Here is a 22,535-nt window from a genome sequence, read left to right on the forward strand (position 1 = left end):
AACTTGGGGAATTAAAGGTCTTCCTGGCTTCGATTCTCTCATTATGTTGGTAAGTGAATCAAACCGGAAAGGGGCCAAAAGAGAATTATGAAACAAAGCTCATTGGGGAGGGCATTTCTAAGCACTTATTTGCCAGATAGTTTTCTCTTGACCTCACATTGAAAGGTCAAGGTCAGGATCAAGTCATGAGTGAATCAATGGCTTAAAGGAAGCTCACCTGCAAATAGAGGCAAGTGGGTCAAAGGACACTCAGGAGAAATAGATACAGCAGGGTCTGTCCTTGATTCATTAGACACCTGAAGGAAGTCCCTCCCCTTGGCACTGGGTTTTTCCAATGGCAAGACGTTGTGAGAGTGTCTGCTGCTGCGAGTTGTGGGGAGCCCTGAATGAATGTGTGAATGAGTGGCCCCTGACACCTAGGGGTCACACAGTAAATGTCAGTGCATGCCTCCCCTCTGAGTTGTTCTCTCTTCTTTGCCAGCATTAGCTTCCCCTTTCAACTGCAGAGGGTGGAGGCCTAGAATTTGTTTGTGTGTGTAAGTGTATGTGTTTGCTTGCTTGTTTGTTGTGTGATAGATACTCTGTGCTCAGGGGTCAGTTCTGGAGGGACTCAGGAGATCAGTCATCTGTGGTGCCAGGGAACAAACTGGAATGGGCAATGAGTAAGGCAAGCTCCTTGTCCATAGTACTATTTCTCCAATACTAAAATTTGGGCAGAAATTCAGCTTTAGCTCTTAATGAAACCCCATTTTATTTATGGGCAAAACCAGCCTTCCCCATTCTTAAAAATCCTTGTCAGGCATTGGGCTGGTGAGGGCAAACTCAGCAGTGAATATGTACTGCAGGTGAGGACCATGGCCCTTCCTTTAGGCCTCTCAATAGTACAGGGACAAGACTGTGTCTGTAGCTACATTTTGGTGTCTCTTGAGATGACACCTGATACCAGCAGTGGCTTGAAATATCTCTGTCAAAGGAAAGACAGAAGAGATGGTGCCCATTTGTGGAATCACGTAATAAAACTGACCTGTCTCGATTTGAGTGTCAGCTGATTGGTCTTGCATAGCTCTGAGAATTCCCTGTGTGATTTAATCTGATGAGGTCCAGTCCTGGTTCTGGTAGCTATCCTCACTCCCACTCCCCTAAGCCCCAGAACTCAATTTTCTTCAGCTTTGTTTTATTTCACAACTCACCCTTGAATAGACAGCTCAATGCAAGGAAATTTCCAAAAGTCCATTAAATTAAAAACCCCAATGAAAAGAATTAGTGGCCTGTAACAAATCCCAGCTCTGAAGGCAAAGGTCAGGTCTCTCCCCTCCTGAAGCTTGTTCAACTTTCTCCATGCCTTTGAAATGGTTCCTTGCTATGGTTTGCAGTGTTGAAACGATGAGTGAAATACTGACTGTTGACATGGCTGTTTCAGAAGCATGGAGCATAACAGCAAGAAAGATTCCTCTATAATCTTTTTGACCAGATTTATACCTAGGAGTCGAAAAATGAGTTGAAACATAGCTAGAACAACCATGTTCTTGATACCTGTACTCAATAATGCTGCTGCTTTCCATGGAAATCTAGCAGGACATCCCTAGTCACTGCATCTCACTCTCCAGGACCCTAATTAACTGTCACTATATGCCTAAAATATAACTGTGAAAGACTTGTAATTCACAATGGCTTCAATAAAAGATTAAATTAAAAATAATTAAATTTTTGCCTACATAAAACCCAGTTATTCATAGTTGGGTTTTAGACATACAATGTTTCAGGACCAATCATACCACTAGTGACAAACTCCCTTTACCAATAGTCCCAGAGTGCATCGCATGCCACCAATCCTAACCCGCCTTCCTGCCAGCATAACAGGCACGTTTTAAATGATGGTTGTTGAAATTTGGGTCTCATGATTTCATTGTTGTTGACTATTACTTAAATATTTAGTTCTGTACTTTTCTTTTTAACACCATCAGTGCATCTAAGACTCGTTGGTTCCTGTCCTCCGTTGTCCTTTTATATTTGGCTTTCTCCTCCTTCACTCAATTTTTTTCCTTCTTTCACTATCTGGGGTTTAGTGTGTTCTTGACAATCCCCACTTAAACCATTTTATTTCTTCATGCAGTTATCCTAAATATTACATATAAGCAATAAAATTCTATATTTACCCTTCTTCTGACTTACTTCACTTAACATATCTTTCAGTTCCATCCATCTTGCAAATTGCATTATTGCATTATTTCAGCATTCCTTATGCCTATGTAGTATTCCATTATATATATGTACCACATCTTATGTTATTGGACATCTAGTTGATTCTAACATCTCAGCTATTTTTTGTTGTTGTTTTTTTAGGCCACACCTGATGATGCTCAGGGGTTACTTCTGGCTCTGCTCTCAGAAATCGCTCCTGGTTTGGGGGGACCATATGGGACACTGGGGGATAGAACAGAGGTCCATTCTAGATCAGCCGTGTGCAAGGCAAACACCCTTCCGCTGCACCACTGCTCTGGACCTGCTAAAATATTTTTGATAATTCCATTAGCTATTTAGTTGTAATAGGCAATAAAAATAAATAATTTTGTGCCATTAAAAAAGCAGGATTTGGGGCCGGGCGGTGGCGCTAAAGGTAAGGTGCCTGCCTTGCCTGCGCTAGCCTTGGACGGACCGCAGTTCGATCCCCGGGTGTCCCATATGGTCCCCCAAGCCAGGAGCAACTTCTGAGCACATAGCCAGGAGTAACCCCTGAGCGTTACCGGGTGTGGCCCAAAAACAAAACAAACAAACAAACAAACAAACAAAAAAAGCAGGATTGAGGGGGTGGAAAACAAGGGGACAATGGTGAAGGGAAGGTCACACTGGTGTTGAATTGGTATTGGAACATTGAATGAATGAAGCAACTATATAGTAAACTTTGTAAATCATGGCATTTATATAAGGCATGAATTTTATTTTATAATTTTTAAAAATACAACAAGAAATATTGTAATGCATTTATTTCTTTGAGCGATTGTGAAAGAGTTTCCTTATAGTTATTTATATTTCCTGTAATTACTGAGATATGTGGGCATTTTACACAAGCCTTTTTTTTTCATTCTGTTTACCAGGCTTTCTCTTTGCTTTTCCTTCTTCCCCTTTTCCTCTCACCTCTTTGAAGTTAAACATTTGATTTCTATTCATTTGCTGGTTAATTGTTAGCATGCATAGTTAAACGTTTAGATCAAATCAATATCCTTATCATTTTCTCAGATGATATGGGAAAGTCAGGATGCTTTAGCTCCTTCTATACTACTTAAATACTGTTTTAGAAAATAATTTCACAAGAGCCCCTTTATTTCTCTTTTACTTTACAAAAGTTCTCAGTGGTTCCTCATTATTTTTGGTTCATAAAATTTTACAATACTATTGATGTTTAGTGCTTTAGATATACAAACTCACTGCACCTCCACCACCACCACCAAACATACCAAAGACCCTCCACTGTTGCCCTTATATCCCTTCTAGTCCATCTCTTTCTCTGACCCTGAAGACCCCTCCTTCTATTGCTTGTTAACTTTGGTGCTGTAAAGTTCAAAGATTTTTATCATTGGATACTTCATTTGTTCATTCACTTGTTTTTTCCCCTTTATTTCATAAAAATGAGATTATATGGAGTTTGCCTTATTCCTCTTACTTCTCTTAATATGTTATCTTCTAGTTCCTTCCAAGTTGTAGCAAAAGGCAAGATTTCATCATTTTTTAGAGCTGAGTGATAGTTCATTTTGTCTATCATTGTGTTTATATTCCACAACATCTTTACCCACTCACCTGTTGTTAGGCATTTGGGTTGTTTCCAGATCTTGGCCACTGTACTCAGTGATGTAATAAAACATAGGTGTGAATATAACTTTTTTTCAGTTAATGTTTTTGTATTTCAGGGAAGATACCACTTGAGTGGAATTGCTGGGTCATATGAAATTTCTGTTTGCATACCTCTCTTGCTGAGATATCACCTTTGGTGTTGCCTTTTTTTTTTTGTTTTTTGGGCCACACCCGGCGATGCTCAGGGGTTACTCCTGGCTGTTTGCTCAGAAATAGCTCCTGGCAGGCACGGGGGACCATATGGGACACCGGGGGATTCGAACCAACCATCTTTGGTCCTGGATCGGCTGCTTGCAAGGCAAACGCCGCTGTGCTATATCTCTCCGGGCCCTGGTGTTGCTTTTAATAAGTATAGCTAAAACTGTCATCTTGGACTTTTATTCTAAAATATCTTTACTTCTCTCCTGTATACTGGCCTACACTCCTAATAGAATCTCTTTCCTATTATCTCTATCCTATTCAGTATGTCTAGGGTGCCAAATAAATGTATGGTGAATCTCTTAATATTTTATATGAATTTCTTAGTATCTTATTTTTGTTTCTAGAGTTCAGTCAAATTCTTTATTTTTATTGATTTGTTTTTGGTTTCTGTACTATACCCAGCCTTGCTCAAGGCTACACTTGACTCAGTGCTAAGGGTCACTCCTTGTGGTACTTGGGGGGGGGTCTATGTTACAGGGCTGAACTTGCGGTTCCTGCATGCAAAGCAAGCACTCCAGTCTGCTGAACTGTCTCTCTAGTCCCTGACTGAATTATTTCCTGTTTTTGGAGGGTAGGCTTCATCTGATGGTACTCAGAGGTTATTCCTGGCTGTGTACTCAGGGGAACATAGCATATTTAGGGATTGATTGAACTAGAATCAGGTACATAAAAGGCAAGTGTTTTACCCCCTGTACCATCCCTTAGGCCTCTCTAGTTGAATTCTTTAGAAAAAATTCACAGTCCTTCCTCTATGTTCTCTCTTGTGTTCAAGCATTTTCTTCTTTGGCATTATTGTGCTCTTGACTGTCGTGATTGTAAAGATTCCCTGGAGTTTCTTACTCTCTGTCATTCTTGGTTTCATTGTGTTTTGTGTATTTGCTACTTTTCTCTCACCTGTGCTTCCCTTGTGAGCCAAGTAGTCTTTATTGTAAGTTCACCTTTTGAGATTTTCCATGAAATAAATTGTCCTTGGTGAGAGCTTATTGGCTCCAGGACAGTTTGTTCTTGTTTGGGGGTTGTACCTATCGTGCTCAGGGACTACTTTCTGCTTGGTGCAGTCACTCCTGGTGGCGTTGGTGGAAGCATACCTTGCCTGGAGTCAAACCCAGGATCTCAAAAGAGCAATGCAAGTGCTTTAACACTGAGTCTTGTTTTTTTGCTTGTTTCTTAGGAAGTTTGGGAGCCTCTTAGTCATGTGGATTCTGATCAGAAGCATGTGCTGCTGCAGGTGGCTCTTCTGCTTTATTTGGAAGGATTCCTTTCTAGTTCCCAACTCTGACAAGAGTTACTTCATTCCTTGGCCACTGAAATGATTTCTTTGCTTGTTCAAGAGATAGAAAACACCCAGCTATCCATGAAGAGGGCTCAGTTCTAATTCCTTCCTCCCAGGAGGAGAGCCTGGGATATTGTTTAATCACTTGTCCCCGCAACATTGACCTGGTTCCAATAACAATAATTCTAATAATAATTAAATAATAATTTCCTTTTAGCCTTTTCTCCTATCCTATAATAGGCAGGATGATTTGATTTATGGATCAGTCATGTAAAATTGAAGCAGGGAGAAAAAGCTAGAGAGATAGTACAGTAGATAGAGTGCTTGCTTTGCATGTGAACAACCTGGATTCAATACTCAGCACCCTTGAGCCTGTCAGGAGTGTTACCTGAACACAGAGTCAGGAGTAAGCCCTGAGTATAGTCAGGTCTAGCCTTGGCACTCCAAAAAATTGGAGGTGAAGAATGGAGAGATAGTATAGGAATTAAATCCCTTGTTTTTCAAGTGCCAAACCTCGTTCTATCATCAGAATCCAATATAGCTCCCTGAGCACTGCCAGGAGTGATTCCTGAATTCAGATCCTAGAGTAAACTTTAAGACCACTGGTGTGACCCTGTGAAAATAATTGGGGTAAAGAGTTCAATTTTATTCACCAAGAGAATATGATGAGAGTAAATAGCGATCTGCAAAATTCATTAGAAATCTAGCCATATTCTCTTCCAGTGCTGTTCAGAAGATTTCTTTTGCTCTTTTTGAGCCCTACTGTGCTTAACTATGTTTGGGAAAAGTACTAATGCTAGGGTTGTGGCTATAGATGAGCAACAGGACATGTGTTTTGCATGAATGAGAAGCCCTGCAGAAAATAAACAAAAAATAAGATTAAAAAAATGTGCCTACCTACCAGAATTTTTGTGAAGCTTGAGTAAGGAGGTAAAGGAAGTGTTCCTGGGATGTCAGGTAAGGTCTTGCTACCCCTTTAAGTGTAGATGAAGTGTCCACAAGCCCCATTCCAGATGGGCAGGTTGGCAGGGTTATAGTGTGCTAGTCACTTCTGTTTCTGGGTTTTGGCACCCACGGTACTTGTTAGGTAGAAGAATAGCCTGAACATACTGATCCTTCGCCAACACTGGGGCATTCCATTGGAGAAAATTTTACAAGCAAGCAACAAAATGCATAAGTTACTCATTAGATATAATAGGCAGGCAGACTCTGTGAGATGTGAAGCAGACACAATGAAACTTTGGTGAGCAAAAACACTGATGAATTCCACGCTGTTTTAGCAAAAAAGATCCATTCACAGCCCTCAGGATCACCTTCCTCTCTCCTTTGCTTCTTTCCTTCTCACCTTTTCTCTCCATAAGAATCCCCAAGTCCACATTCTTTCCACTGCACGTGACAAGGCCACTAGGCTCTCTAGCTCTGAGAATAAACTTGCTTGTGTCATCAAATCAACATGGTCAGTGAAATAGGACTTTCCAGGTGAAATGCTCTTTTCTGGGAAGAAAGTTGTTTTATTTATTTAGTTTTTGTTTTAGGGACCAGCCCAGGCAGTACTCCAGGGTTACTCCTAGTTTTTTGCTCAGAAATCACCCCTGGCAGGCTCAAGGGACCATATGTGATGCTGGGGATCAAATCTGGTTTGTTATGCTAGGCAAATGCCCTGCTAATTGCATTGTTACTCTGGCCTCTCATTTATTTATTTTTAAGTACTTTTTTGTTAGTTTGTTTATTTATTTATTTATCTATTTATTTATTTATTTAGCAGCCCCTGCAGCGCTCAGGATCTACTCCTGGCTCTAGGCTCAGAAATCGCCCCCGGCAGGCTCAGGAGACCATATGCCTTGCCGGGATTCGAACTACCATCCTTCTACATGCAAGGCAAATGTGCTATCTCTCTGGCCCCTTTAGTTTATTTTTGGATCATATTAGGCAATACTCAGGGGTTACTCCTAACTCTGTACTCAGGACTCACTCCTGATGGTCTTCAGGGACTAATGGGATGCTGAGGATTGAACTCCAAGTGGACCATGTGCAAGGCAGCTGCCTTCTCCACTGTACTATTGCTCAAGCCATAGAAAGATATTTTAAATAGTAAGTTTTTCCATTCCATTGCTATGTATCCCTCAGAGCACAGTGAGAAGCCCAGAACAAGCTTCAACAAATATTAACCATCTCTTTTTCTACCTCTTGGGCCTCAACCAGTGATGCTGTCTAGCTCACTGTTGGAGGCTGCAAATAGGCATTTAACAGGCTAAAATCTAGCTCTCTGAGAAATATCCTTCTACCTCTAACATCTGAGATTCTATATCATAAAGTGACTGGTCAAACATAATTGATTTTAAAAGCAAAGCATGGATGCAAAACAGTGCTAATTTTTGAGTTTAATTAAAATGGTCCTTTTAATTATCTGTACACTTCTTCGTTGGCTGATGCATGTGAATGAAGAAAATCTAGATGATTGGGTATGCATAAATGATAATGTTGAACAAAGGAGGAGAATACAAAAATGGACTTATAAAGTGTCTCTACCTCATATTTAGGGATATTTATCTATTTTTTAGTTTGGGGTGGTACTTGGATGCTACTCCTGACTCTGTGCTTGGGGTTACTCCTGGATATTTTTGGGAATATGCAGTGTTGAGGATTGACCTTGGGCCTCCCCCAAGCCAAACCTGCCCTCTGCCTGTTTGCTCTCTCCTGTCCCCAAGGGATTTTTAAAACCAAACCCCTGAGACCAGAGGATAGAACAGGGATTAAAACACATGCCTTGAGTGTGGCCGACCGTAGTTTGTTTGATCCTCACATCACGAGGTCAAAAGAGAAGGTGCCCCGGCATCAGAGTATTGTCAGAGGTAGGCAGAATACCCTGAATACCCCTTGGGAGCCCCTCAAGTAAATGACTGAATGAATCAATAAGGAAATAGCATTGTACTCTCACAGACTAAGTATAGTTCTGACAAGAATGTGGTACAAAAAAAAAAAAAAAAAGAATGTGGTACCACCTAGTCTTGGCAAGGGTATGACTAATGCATGACTTATTTTGTGAGCCTGATGTGATAACTACTTGGGTTGATATTCTCTGGCATTATTGAAGTGCATCTACCTCTAGAGAAATCTTCATACATGTACCCCAGAAACTTTACTAAGATTGGTGGTTGACCAACGAAATGCCTGACTGGAATTACACCAAATGTCTTCAGCAGAAAGAAACAGTTATATCCTTCTTGTGATGCTATTTTCTACAGCAACAGGAATGAACCTGTTTTGCAGCTGCACCCTATGATGTGAGAAAATCTGCCACCAAAATATGGAACTAAGACCCAAGTGTATAGGAAGAGAGGAGTCCTTTGGGAGTGTGAGAAGATAACAGGGCTCGAGAGCCATATGCAAGAGTCAGTTTCTATCCCTGCCACTGCAGGGACCCTACACATTACAGGCAATGGCTCTGGAAGTCTCTGAGCTCCTCCTTAGTGTCCTGTTGATCTCCAGTCGTACAAGACCTGAGCTGTAAGTGCATCTTGTCCAGTTGCTTTTGTGTTGCCACGAGAGGATTTGTGCTCCTAAACCACTATTTATAAGCACATTCCCCCTATCTATGAATGAATCACTTTTGCATCTGACAGAAAGTGCAAAGGTGCAAAGGTTGAAGTGATAGCACAGTGGGTAGAGTGCTTGCCTTGTATGTGGCCAGTCTCGGTTTGATCCCTGGCATCCCATATTGTCACGTAACCTGCCAGGAATGATTTATGAGTGCAGAGTCAGAGACAGGAGTAAGCCCTGAACACCACCGGGTATGGTCCAAACTCACCCACCTCCCCAAAGTACAAAAGTAGACAGAATGACACTATCTGTCACCAGTGCATCTCTTCTGGGCCTAGCTCTTTTGTCTGTGGTCTTGAGCTGATGGTGGACAGAGATTTCTGCTTATAGGCACAGGCCCTGCTCTGGGAAGTGCCAAAACCGCATAACTGTATTGCTCAGTTACCTGCTGCAAGAGTCCCGAGTGGGAACTCCATGCAAGGTGCTGTCTTGGTGTATTTACAGAACAGACAGAATCCTTCTTCCACCACAGAGGTTGTACTTGGGGGGATGGAGAAGTGGAGGAGGGGGAGTTTTCTGTGAGACAGGAACATGGGCCTGATGGCCACTTGGTGGAAAATAAGTCAGGAGAGGTATGAAAGAGGCACACAGAAAGACCAGCCCACGATGGGAGGGGGGGAATGTGAAGAAGTGAGAATGCTGAGAGAGAGAGAGTGAGAGAGAGAGAGAAATAGAGAAATAGAGACAGATAGAGACAGAGAGACAGAGACAGGGTCAGAGAAAGAAACTGAAGGAAAAAAGATAGAAAAGAAAGAAAGAAAATGAGGGAAGAAGGAAGGAAGGGAGGCAGGCAGGCAGGAAGGGATGGAGGGAATGAGGGAGGGAAGAATGGAAGGATGGAGGGAGGGAGGGAGAGTGGAAGGATGGATGGTTGGTTGGTTGGTTGGTTGGTTTGCCAGAGGCAGGCAGGAAAGAGAGTGGGAGGGAAACTGGGGACATGGTGGTGGGATATGTACACTGGTGAAAGGATGAGTGTTGGAAATTGTGTGACTGAAACTCAATCATAAATAGCTTATTAACTGTATCTCATGATGATTCAATTAAAATGTATTATTAAAAATATACAATCGGGGCCGGGTGGTGCCGCTAGAGGTAAGGTGCCTGCCTTGCCTGTGCTAGCCTTGGACGGACCGCGGTTCGATCCCCCAGTGTCCCATATGGTCCCCCAAGCCAGGAGCAACTTCTGAGTGCATAGCCAGGAGTAACCCCTGAGCGTTACCGCGTGTGGCCCCAAACCCCCCCCCCCAAAATACAATCAAGGATGGAGAATGGAAAAAAGAAAGCCTTCCAGACAGAGAAGCAAAAATGAACTAAGGTAGCTGCTATGACTGAAACCAGCATCCTTTATCGACTTGTAACAGGAAATTTCTACTTTGGGGAGAGATGTTTAGATTTTGGGGTCACACCCAGCAGTGCTCAGGAGTTACTCCTGACTTTCTGGTCAGAAATGACTCCCGGCAGGCACGGGGGACCATATGGGATTCCAGGATTCGAACCACCATTGGTCCTAAGTCGGCTGCTTGCAAGGCAAATGCCCTATTACTGTGCTATCTCTCCGGCCCCAATATATACAACTTTAATAGAAAAACTATATATATATGTGACATATATATGCATCTCACATGGAAAAAAATACATGCAAACTTATATAAAATATTAGATACACATTAACATTGTAAGCATGGCTATGTTTGCCAGTTACTTTCTAAGGACAAATTCCTGGGGGAAGTATCTGAGAAGCCTATGCTTCTAAGACTTCAAAGTATTTTGCCAAACCACACTTGAGAAAGGTAGAGCTATTTATTCCTCTAATTGAACAAGGTCCTCACCACATCCCCCCTATACATCACATCAGCTTATTAAGATTTCATTGATGTGTTTAATGAATAAATAAAAGTCTTGTTCTATTGTTCTGATTCTTTTGATCCATCAATAGTTAGGATGACTGTGTTTTGCATCTTTTGTTCAGGTTTTGATATTTACAAAAGATCTAGAGAAATAGCTTGAAAGGCTTTCATCCTCACTGCACCAGTTAACTGTGAGAAAAAAAAAGAGCATACATTCGTTGACATGGAATCTTAGGGCTGTGAAGCCAAGTACCTTATCAGCAGTGAAAGCTTTAGCATCACATCCTCCATGTTTATGAATGTCTTTGGCTAACATTTGCATCCTCTTGATGTCTGAAGGTTATGGTCACTCACCACAACAATAGTATGCTGAAGTCACCATGTTTTATGCTTACCTTGTTAATTTCATGGGAGAGCAAAGCACTATGGGAATATCATTTTAATGAGCCATCTCTGCTCACTGGCCTGCCATTCCATTGAATGGATGTCTACACTCAGACTAAAAAGGCATTCCCTGTGCAGCTGAAATCTGAATTCAAGTGAGAATTCTGTTTGGTTCTGGAAATCTGTATAACTTCTAAATTCCAAATCTATAAAGTGAAGATGCCCTCTGCCCCTGCTTTCTCAAAGCCTGCGTTGAGCTGGCATTTCCTTAACTTTCTTACTTTATTCTATCCATAGAAGGATTCCAATAAACAAGACAAAATTTAGAGGTAGATGGTCTTGGCCTCAAAATCCATTCCTTTATTAGCCATCTTCGTGATCTATGACAAATTACTTAAGTTCTTTATATTCCCATTCTCGAGGAGAAAGAAGAGAAGATGTGAAAGTATTTTCATTGATGTTGTATTCCATTTCCCTAGCTGGTCCTGACCTCTTGGCTCTACCTCACATGAAGTCACTTCCTATAACAGAAACTGAGAAATCTTAGCTCACAGGGTTTGAGTATAATAAAGCAAACTCGAGAGATTGGGTATTCAAATTTGGCGAGTATAAGTATCAGATTCCCTGAAAGAGAAGTTATTCTGTTTTTTTTTTTTTCCACATGTTTTCCTCTGGAAAGAAAACAAAATTGAAGCTGGTGATATAGATGCAAGTTTGCAGGACAGCAGCCTGGAAGGGTGCTATATTCTGGGAAAACCCAAGAGCCTGTCCTGGTTTCATTCATGTTGCTACAAGTGGAAGTGTGAGCTAATAGAGACCTTTCTCTATATGTTTTTCTGCAGAACCAAAGAGACCCCACTTCTCCTACAGGGACTCCACTACTTTCTTATTATACAAGATCGTTTTTGTTTGTGTGGGAGTAATACCCAGGAATACTCCTGGATCTGTACTCAGGAATCACTCCTACTGGTGCTCAGGAAACCATATGGAATGCAAGGGATCAAACCTGGGTCAGCTGCATGCAAGGCAAGTAGTTTATCGGCTCTACTATCACTCAGGCCCTCTGATTCAAGAACCTATGGAAACACCAAAAAGTTACCTATTTATTTTCAGGGAATTGAAAAGTTAGCTCAATGGGCTGAATACATGCAAGAGGTCCAAGTTCTTTCTGCATGATCCCAAGAGCACAGAGAGGCCATAGTCCCAGTACCACAAGAAGTGCTTCCACATTTTTATTTAAGGGAAGAGACCCCCAAAACAGTATTCAGAGTGCTCAGACACCCCACTCTCAATGATACTCAGTCAACCAGGCCAGATGACTCATTGTTCCAGCCAAGGGTCCTGTGATCTGGGGGGGGGGGCGGGGGGCTAACAGGGTCCCTGCCCTCAGTACTCAAGGCACTATACAGTGCTGGTCATTGAATGCAGGCCCTAGCAGATGCAAGGCATGAAACCCAGCCCCCGGTTCTGGTTTGTAAAATTTTGTTTTGTTTTGTTTGGGGACCATACCCAGTGCTACTCAGGGCTAATTTATGGCTGTGCTTAGAAATCACTCCTGGTGATTAGGTTTAGGGGACTACATGGGGCACCAGGAACCAAACTTAGATTGGCTGTTTACAAGGTAAAGGCTCTATACACTGTACTGTTTCTTTGACCCTAATTTGTAAATATTTTCAAGACATGTGTCTTCAAGTCCTGACAGCTTCTTCCCTGTGCTCCAGGACTCAAGCCCAGCATCTTAAACCTTTATAACCTACAGACCAGTACCTGTCCAACATATCAATTCAGGGATGCAGCAGTTATAGCCAGGTGGTAGGCCAGTTGTCTCCAACCTTTCTACACTGCCTACTAACACTAATTCATGAATCTGTAGATCAGTGATAGAGAACATTTGTTAGTCTATTGCTTAGGTGTCTTATTGCCACAAGGAGGGGTTTGCTAGTGGTTGTGTGTGTGTGTGTGTGTGTGTGTGTGTGTGTGTGTGTGTGTGTGTGTGTGTGGAGGGGGTTAATGACCTTCAAGGAAAAGGAGGCAATTAAAGCTCCAAGATGCTTGGGGGCCTGTCATTAGTGGGGCTGGTAGTATAGCTCCTGGTGTCTCCTTTTCCTCTGATCATCTCTTGTCTAGCAGCTGCAGTCTAGGAGGAACTACCTCCAGTTTCTCTGGAATAAGGTGTGTGTGTGTGGGGGGGTGCTAAGATGAAGAGCATATCAGGGCCTCTGCCTGAAGGCATGACCTATGATATTAACTTTAGAGACATTGCGAGCTGCAAAGGACTGGCTAGTTGCAGGGAGGGAACTTGGCCTTTTCCTGGACAGCAGACAGCAGAACCAGTTAGAGGTAAAATTCTAAGGAGAGCAGGAAGGACAGTTGCTGAAAGCTACAACCCTTTGAGTGAATGGACTAGTTCACAGGCTGGAGAGATATGGATCGGATATAATAAGCCTTGTCTGAGAGATACCCAGCATCACATGGTCCCAAAGCACTACACAGAACAAGAACAAGCAGGATAGGAGTAACTTCTGAGCATGGTTGTGTCCCCCACCTGCCAAAAAAAAAAAAGGATTTAAAAAAATTCCCACTATTTACCAATGCCTGAACATTTAAATTATTCTTTTTTTTTTCAGGTTAACAGTTTATTCTTTGAAAGAAATGGATTATTCTAAAATAAAAAGCACATGTTTATATTTTAAAATACACATCTTCCATCATATCTCATTACATCATTACATCAAAAAGTATAGATCAAAGTTTTTTCACTCATTTAAAATGCAGTAAAATATCTCCATACAAATTCATCACAATTGTTCATGTATCTATAATTCTTTGTCAATACATTTAGTATAGTTCAAATTATACTTATAATCTTATATAACTCATATTACATATATATCATACAATACCATAACAGGCAAAACAAATAAAAGCTAGAATAGAATCATTAGAATAATTAATAGATGTGATTTTTTTCAAACAATATTTACTTTTTATTTTTATTCCTATAAAATAATTTTTATAATTATCTTTATTTAAACACCGTGATTACAAACATGATTATAGTTGTATGATTACAGTCATGTAAAGAACACCCCCCTTCACCAATGCAACATTCCCACCACCAATTTCCCAGATCTCCCTCCTCCCCCCCAACCTGTACTCAAGACAGGCTTTCTACTTGCCTCATTCATTCACATTGTTATGATAGTTTTCAGTGTAGTCATCTCTCCAACTGCACTCATCACTCTATGTGATGAGCTTCATGTCATGAACTGCCCCTACCAGCCCTTAGATCTTTTTCTCTTGCTTTTTTGGAGTCACACCTGGTGGTGTTCAGGGCTTACTCCTGGCTCTGTGCCTGGGGATCACTCCTAGCAGGGCTCTGAGAACCATATGGAGTGGTGAGGATGAAACCTGTTATCAGTCATGTGCAAGGCAAGTGCCCATCCATGATACAATCTCTCAAGTCCCTTTCTTGATGACTTTTTTTAAAACTGAAATCACACTAGTCTCTTTAATGCCTGTACTACTACCAGTCTTTGGAAAATGAACCCTATACTTTTATTTAAATGTTATCCTTGGCTTCAAGGCAGACAATTGTATCAGTGAAATTATGGACAAAGTATATGGTACCTTGCTCACAGGCAGTTATTTTTTACAAAAGGCACATTATGAAGTTAAAGAGGTCTATCCACAGGACCTTAAAAATCATCTATAACACCAGTCAATATTTCTTAAGGGTCAAGGGCCAGGCAACGCTCCTATGCTTTCCTGAGTCTGAATTGATCTAATCTTATGTAGCAAGTGGATGTGAGGGTATGAGAACAATACTGACTTCTGAGATCTGAGAAATAGCAGGTTTCAATGCCTTAAGAGCTGAGAATTGCATTTATAGGAGAGAAGGGATGCAAGTGTTTACTAGGAGAGTCGCATGTTGTTTAGTTATTTTTCAGTCACTGCACCGCACCAGACAAAGGTTCCCCATAGACTGCACCAGTGCTTCTAAAAGTAGGTGATAAAGGGGCCGGTGAGTTGGCGCTAGAGATAAGGTGTCTGCCTTGCAAGTGCTAGCCACGGAAGGACAGCGGTTCGATCCTCCGGCATTCCATGTGGTCCCCCCAAGCCAGGGGCGATTTCTGAGCGCTTAACCAGGAGTAACCCCTGAGCATCAAATGGGTGTGGCCCCCAAAAACAAACAAACAAATAAATAAAAGTAGGTGATATGATCCCTGGGAATGCTGGAATGTTTTTGGGGGGTTGTCATAATCTCTGGTGTAACTGGGGAGAATGCTTTCTGTTTACATAAAGGCCAATTTCCAGGGGGTGTTGTTGTATTATTGTTTAGTTGTTTTTTATTTTGTTTTCTGAAAAGGGGGTGGTAGGTGGAAAGGATAGTAGGCAAAATGAATTTAAGAATCACTGGGCTAGGGGCCGGAGAGATAACATGGAGGTAAAGCATTTGCCTTTCATGCAGAAGGATGGTGGTTTGAATCCTGGCATCCCATATGGTCCCCTGTACCTGCCAGGGGCGATTTCTGAGCATAGAGTCAGGAGTGGCCCCTGAGTGCTGCCAGTTGTGACCCAAAAACCAAAAAGAAAAAAAAAAAAGAATCACTGGGCTACAGGGGCCAAGTGGTCTCAGGTTCATTGGGTGAAAAAATGGTCAGAACTAAATACTCAAGCCAAATGACAGTAGAGACCCAAACTACAACAACCTAAACACAAAAATGTACCTATTACACTGGTAGAGCTGGAGCTAAAAGTGGAAACATGGAATGCATGCTGGGAACTTTGATGGAGGAAGATCAACACTGGTGATGGAAATGGACCTAATTCACTGTCACTATATACTTGAAATACAATGAAGGACTTGTAATTCACAATGGCAATGGTCTCAATAAAAAAAAAAAAAAAGAAGAATTATCTCTGAGATAAACCCTCCAAGCTAGGTATGTAGCAGGCTATGGCATTTCTAGAGGTTTTTGCAATTACACAAACATTCACCCTAGGATGACGGCAAAATTATTCAACAACACCTTTCACATTAAGCAAAACTACAAAATGCCTGTTCCATTTCATCATTCCCATTTTACAGATGGGAAAGTGATGGCACGCTTAGGGAGGTTAAGTTGTTTGAGGGCCTGGGAGAGAGAATAAGAGTCAAAGCCAATATTCATGTCCAGATAGGTGGGGCGTGAAGTGGTGCTGACCTCCCACCATTTTTGGGAACCCACCTTAAGACCAGTGATAACTCACATAGAAGATATGTGTGTGTGTGGGGGGGGGGATGTTTAGAGAGGCGAGAATCTACCAGATAGGAATTAGAGATGCAGCACTCTGCATGTTAACCTGGGACCCCTGGAGCACATTGAGGGTCTGACAGGAAGGGGCTGTGCAGAGTCAATAGGAGATCTGCCCATAATGAATGCTTCTCTCCTGAGAAGGAGAATAGATTTCACTCACCTCTCCTTGCCCTTCAAAACCAACTATCCAGCTTTGAGAAAAGGCATCAACAAAAATGCATTTAATTGCATCTTACCTATGCTCCTCCCTGAAAGAAGCAAGAGGAACTTTATAAATCTAACTGGTCACCAAGTGTGCAGTGTCTTGAAGACTGCAGAAGAAATATTTTTAAAAATTTTTGAGAGAGTAAGGGGATGCACTCTGGCAGTACTTAGGGGAACAAGCCATGACTGAACCCCAGACTCCTTCATGCAAAATGTGCTCCAACTCTTTGAATCATCTCCTCAATCCTGTATACGAAGCTTTTCATCTTTTAGAGAATAATATATTCTGGGCCATGCCAGAGCCTCTCATTTATGTAAAAATATGGAAAGAAGTTGATTTGATAAATAAAATGATCAGTCTCTTCCTTTTAGTTTAATTAATTTTTATTAAGTAATGTTTGGCTTACAAGATGTATTTGTTTTCGAGATTCAATCTCATATCTATTTAAGATGGATTTTACCACATGTCCCATGTCTCCACCACTGCACCAATATAACCTCCACCACTCTTCATTGACTCTGATTCTCCCTTAAAAAGTCATTTTCATTCCTGAATTTTTGTTTTGTTTTGGTTTGGGGCCACATACAATTGCTCAATGTTTATTTCTGGCTCTATGTTCAGGGATCACTCCTTTTGGTACTTAGAGGACCATATGGGGAGTTATGAAATGAACACAGATTGGGTGCTTGCAAGGCAAGTGCCTTACCAGCCCTAAAAAAGTGTTATTAAAAACTAAGTCCATTTTTATTATATCATATTTATTTAGAAATGTAACTTCAAACCTCAAAAATATATGTACATACTGTACCCAGCCCCCAAATTGGATTACAATCACTATTATCAAATTGATTCCTTCCCTCTCCTTCCTTCTCCTTTCCTTTCCTTCTTCTTCCCTTTCCCTTCCTTCTTCCTTCCTTCCCCCTTCCCTATCCTGTTCTTTACATTTAATGATGGTGGCGTGAGGGTTGTGGTTGCTGCAATAGTGTTCTTGCCATGTCAGGGATGGGACCTAGGTCTCCACTGTATAAAAAGCATAAACTCAGACTGAGCTATCTCTCTGGCCCCTAGAGCATGTTTTACTACAGGTTCCTCTCAACACTTTCCTTGATTTTATGGTTGACTGGCTCCCAGCAGGACTGTGATGGTTAGTTCCTCAGAGATCACTGTTCCTCCTCATTCAATCCCCTTTTCAGAATTTTAATGAGGACTATGCCCTCTAGGCTGGACTACACTTTGGCTCCCCATGGTTAAGCAGGGTTAACAGCTTCATGCCAGAGATTCTACCTAAATTATACAAGTCTCATCAGGCACCCTTGCAGTAACCATCATCCACACAGATTGAGAGACTGTGCGCAGATCTTCATGCATCTGCTTCTTTAGTTCTTTCCTTTCTCCTTCTCTTCCTTCTTCCTTCCCCCTCCCTTCCTCCCTTCCTTGCTCCCTTCCTTTGTTCCTTTCTTCCTCCCTTCCTTTGCTCCTTCCTTCCTTTGCTCCTTCCTTCCTTTCTTTCTTTCTCACTCTTCATTTATTTATTTCCTTCCTTCCTTCTTTCCTTCCTTCCTTCCTTCCTTCCTTTCTTTCCTTCCTTCCTTTCTTTTTTGTTTTTTTTTGGGGGGCCACACCCGTTTGATGCTCAGGGGTTACTCCTGGCTATGTGCTCAGAAATCGCCCCTGGCTTGGGGGGACCATATGGGACGTTCCTTGGCTAGCGCTTGCAAGGCCTCTAGTGCCACCCCACCACCCCTCTTTCTTCCTTCCTTCCTTCCTTCCATCCTTCCTTCCTCACCCTTCCTTCCTCACCCTTCCTTCCTTCCCTCCTCACCCTTCCTTCCTCACCCTTCCTTCCTTCCTTCCTTCCTTCCTTCCTTCCTTCCTTCCTTCCTTCCTTCCTTCCTCACCCTTCCTTCCTTCCTTCCTTCCTTCCTTCCTTCCTTCCTTCCTTCCTTCCTTCCTTCCTTCCTTCCTTCCTTCCTTCCTTCCTTCCTTCCTTCCTTCCTTCCTTCCTTCCTTTCTTCCTGCTTGCCTTCCTTTATTCCTTCCTTCCTTCAAAAATATTTATTAAGACACTGGGATTTACAGAATTATTCATACAGAGTTTCAGGCATACATTGTTCTGTATCAATCCCACAGCCAATATCAACTTCTGCCAGTGTCCCAAGGTTCACCCTAGGTTTGCTTGACAGGCATAATTTTAAATTGTTTCTGAGAAGGGCAATACTCAGTGATGCTAAAGGGTTACTCTTGACTGTACTCAGGAATTACTCCTGGCAGGCTCAGGGGTCATATAGGTTGCTGGGGATCAAACCTGGGTTGGCTACATGGAAGAGAAATACCCTACCTGCTTTAGTATTGCTCCGTTTCTTACAGGCACATTATTAAGTTTGGTTGCTATAGTTTGAATCTTATGCTTTCTGTGTTGTTGACTCTGTGGTCTGGATATATAGCAGCTATATCATATTTTACACCTCTAATAATACCTAAGGTCCTTGGAACTTTGCTCCCACCCCCAACTTGATAGTTCTTACTTTCCCTCTCATTTCTTTCCTTCCTTGTCTTTCCTATGTTCTGGGCTCAAAGATGATCTAGGTATTGCCCTTTAATATCTTACATTCCTTCATCCAGTTACTCTACATAACACACATAGATGAACTCATCCTGTTTTAATGCTTATTCTTCTGACTTACTTCGCTTAACATGTTCTATTCAAGTTGCAGTAAATTGTATGATTTCATCGTTCCTTGCAACAGCATAGTCTTCCAATGTGTATATACTAATCTTCATAATCCACTCATTGTTGTTGGACTCTTAGGTTGATTCCACATCCTAGTTATTGTTCTAAATGCTACAATGAATAATGGTGTGCATATGTCCTTTTAAATATTTTGTGTTTTGGGTGGATCCCTAGAAATAGAATTTCTGTATCAAATGGCATTGTCTCTCAGAATAAGTTTATGAAGGTAATTTTGTGACATAACCTGAAAAACTTCTGCTCTTAACTCACCAGCTACCTGGCAGCCTAACTTTGAATAAGCCATGACCTTGCTCCAGACCTGAGTGTCTCAGTCCTTCTGAGCTACTGGAATAAAATGCCATGTATGAGTAACTCAGACACAGACATTTATTTCTCTCTGTTAGGATGCCTGAAATCTAAATTAAGGAAGTCAGGCTGGGTGGTGTGAAGTGAAGGCTCCTTTTAGTTTTATAGATATTTCTTTTTTTGTTTATAGATATCTCTGTTGTCTGTGTATTTCCACAGGGAGAGAAAGTTATTCTATTTCCTGCCTCTTTTTACAAGGGACTCAGATCCATTCAATGCCCATTCTACCTAGATTTTAAAAGTAGAACTAAAAGACTCATTCATGGGTCTAATTCAGTGGCCTCTAATTCCATTTACTGTTAAGTCCTCAATAACCTCTCAAAGGTTCAGTCTTCAAGTGTCATCTTATTGTGGGTAGAGAAGATGGGGGAGAAGATTTTAATGTATCAATTTGGGGAAGATGAGTCAGTCCATAGTATCAGTTTCTATATATAAAATCAAGGTTCCAGTGGTGGGATGGAGAGATAGTACAGAGATTAAGATATTAATCTTCATGCACCAAACCCTAAATTGGTCTGATGCACCACATAGGGTCCCTGAGGGAGCACTGGCAGGAATTGCTTATGAGCACAAAGCCAGAAATAGTCCTTGAGCACTCACACACACTTAATTTCAGACATACTCACACATAGCTTCAGTGGCATTATCTTCAAAGTCCCCTGCTCTAAATGTATGACATTATAGCTGAATTTTTTATGATGATTAGGCTTTTCTGTTAATCCTATTAGCCTCCATAAAAATGAATTTATATGGGCCCAGAGAGATAGCACAGCGGTGTTTGCCTTGTAAGCAGCCGATCCAGGACCAAAGGTGGTTGGTTCGAATCCCAGTGTCCCATATGGTCCCCCGTGCCTTCCAGGAGCTATTTCTGAGCAGACAGCCAGGAGTAACCCCTGAGCACCACCGGATGTGGCCCAAAAACCAAAAACAAAAAAAGAATTTATATAACCATATGAAGTAAATGTACATACACATTTCAATATTGCAATAAATTACTTGATTGCTCTATAAGTAAATTCAATTGATCTATAGGTCAATATTCAATTGCTATGATAAAATCTTATGGAATCCTTAAACTCACTTGAAATCCTTAAATAAAATTATCGCATATTGAAAAAAAAAAGGCAAGAAACTCACTTCCACAACCAAAGCCTCAACACCCCCCAATATTATTGACAGGGATTTTTTTTGTTTTGTTTTTGGGTCACACCGGTAATGCTCAGGGGTTACTCCTGGCTATGCCCTCAGAAATCGCTCCTGGCTTGGGGGACCATATGGAATGCCAGGGGATTGAACTGCAGTCCGTCCTATACTAGCACGGGCAAGGCAGACACCTTACTGCATGTGCCACTGCTCCGGCCCCAGCGAACTTTATTTTTATCTCCACTTGACAAACATGAGTGGCAGAAATTGTGGGCTGTTAGGTGACAGGGACAGGGACCTAACGGAATTCATGGAGCAGATATTTGTGGTGAGAGAGATTCAAGCATTGCTGAGCTGATGGGGCCACCAACCCACATCCATCAGGGTGTCTGAGAAATGGAATGGTGATGACCAGACTCCGGCAAGCATTTCTCTGCAGATCCCCCTGTGCAAAATGAGTTTCCCTTCTAGGGCTGGGAGCAGCTATTTTTTTTTGTTTATTTGTTTATTTGGGGGCTACAGCTGGTGATGCTCAGGGCTTACTCCTGGTAAGTTCAGGGGATCATTCCAAATAGGATGTCAGGGATCAAATTGGGTCACTAGCACCTTATCTGCTGCACTATCGCTCCAGCCTCAGAGGCTGTGTTCTTGCTCCCTGAATAGTCTCTTTTTCCATTTGTAGGTAGCCAAACCTCTGGGTGAGAAGAACCCGCTTTCAGTAGGAAGAAATATGGCAAAGTTAGTGCCGTGTTTGCTTCTTTAGAGTCAGGTGTGTTGAGGAATAGTTTGTACATGGAGGCTTTCACATACTGAATAGGCCTACAGTTTCAGGGTTTTAACTAATAGACAGTGTGGTGCCACACTCTGCATTTAAGACAAAGACCATTTCATCTTCCTTCACAGCTCCTTCACGCCCATTTGCTGGCCAACTCCTCCTCCCTCTAGCAGCCCAACAACAATGCCTCAGTTTTTCTGTTTTTATTAGAGTAAGGACTTTTATTTTTCAGTGATGAGACAGTTGTATGAATTTTTTAATCACAGTTTCCTCTCTCTTTACTAAAAACTTCAGAAATGAAGTTGTTATTTAAAACCTGATTTACACACCACACTCCTTTTCCATAAAAAAAAAATAGAGATGGCAATGATAAAGTTGCACCTCTGAGATATTACCAGAAGTTCCCTTCCTCAGTGTTTAAAATATATAATCTGCAAATTCATGAGAGAAGAGGATGCTAGCCCAATGCTTCTCATTAGATTTGTCCACTGCTAGCATTCTGGCTACATTTTTGACCATTTTTGCCTTAGTGTTATCCTTTTCTTGTTTCTGTTTACTTTGGGTGAATCCTGTGAGTGATGTGCATGTGTCAATTTTGCAGTAAGGGCCCCCTAAAACCCCCTTCATTCTAAGCACAGTATGATTGACAGTCATTCATGCTCAGTCCATGACATTGTTCTTCCCATAAACCCATATATAGATGTTTAGTAATAAAGCAAATAGATTAAAAGCACTTAAGCAAATAATTGAGGAACCATGGAAGGAGTCAGACATTGCACCTCTTCTACTTCAAATGGATGGCGGTGGGGTTGGGCCATACCCAGCAGTGCTTAGGGGCTATTATAGCTTTGGGTTCAAAAG

Source organism: Suncus etruscus, chromosome 16, assembly GCF_024139225.1.
Source record: "Suncus etruscus isolate mSunEtr1 chromosome 16, mSunEtr1.pri.cur, whole genome shotgun sequence".
NCBI lineage: Eukaryota > Metazoa > Chordata > Mammalia > Eulipotyphla > Soricidae > Suncus > Suncus etruscus.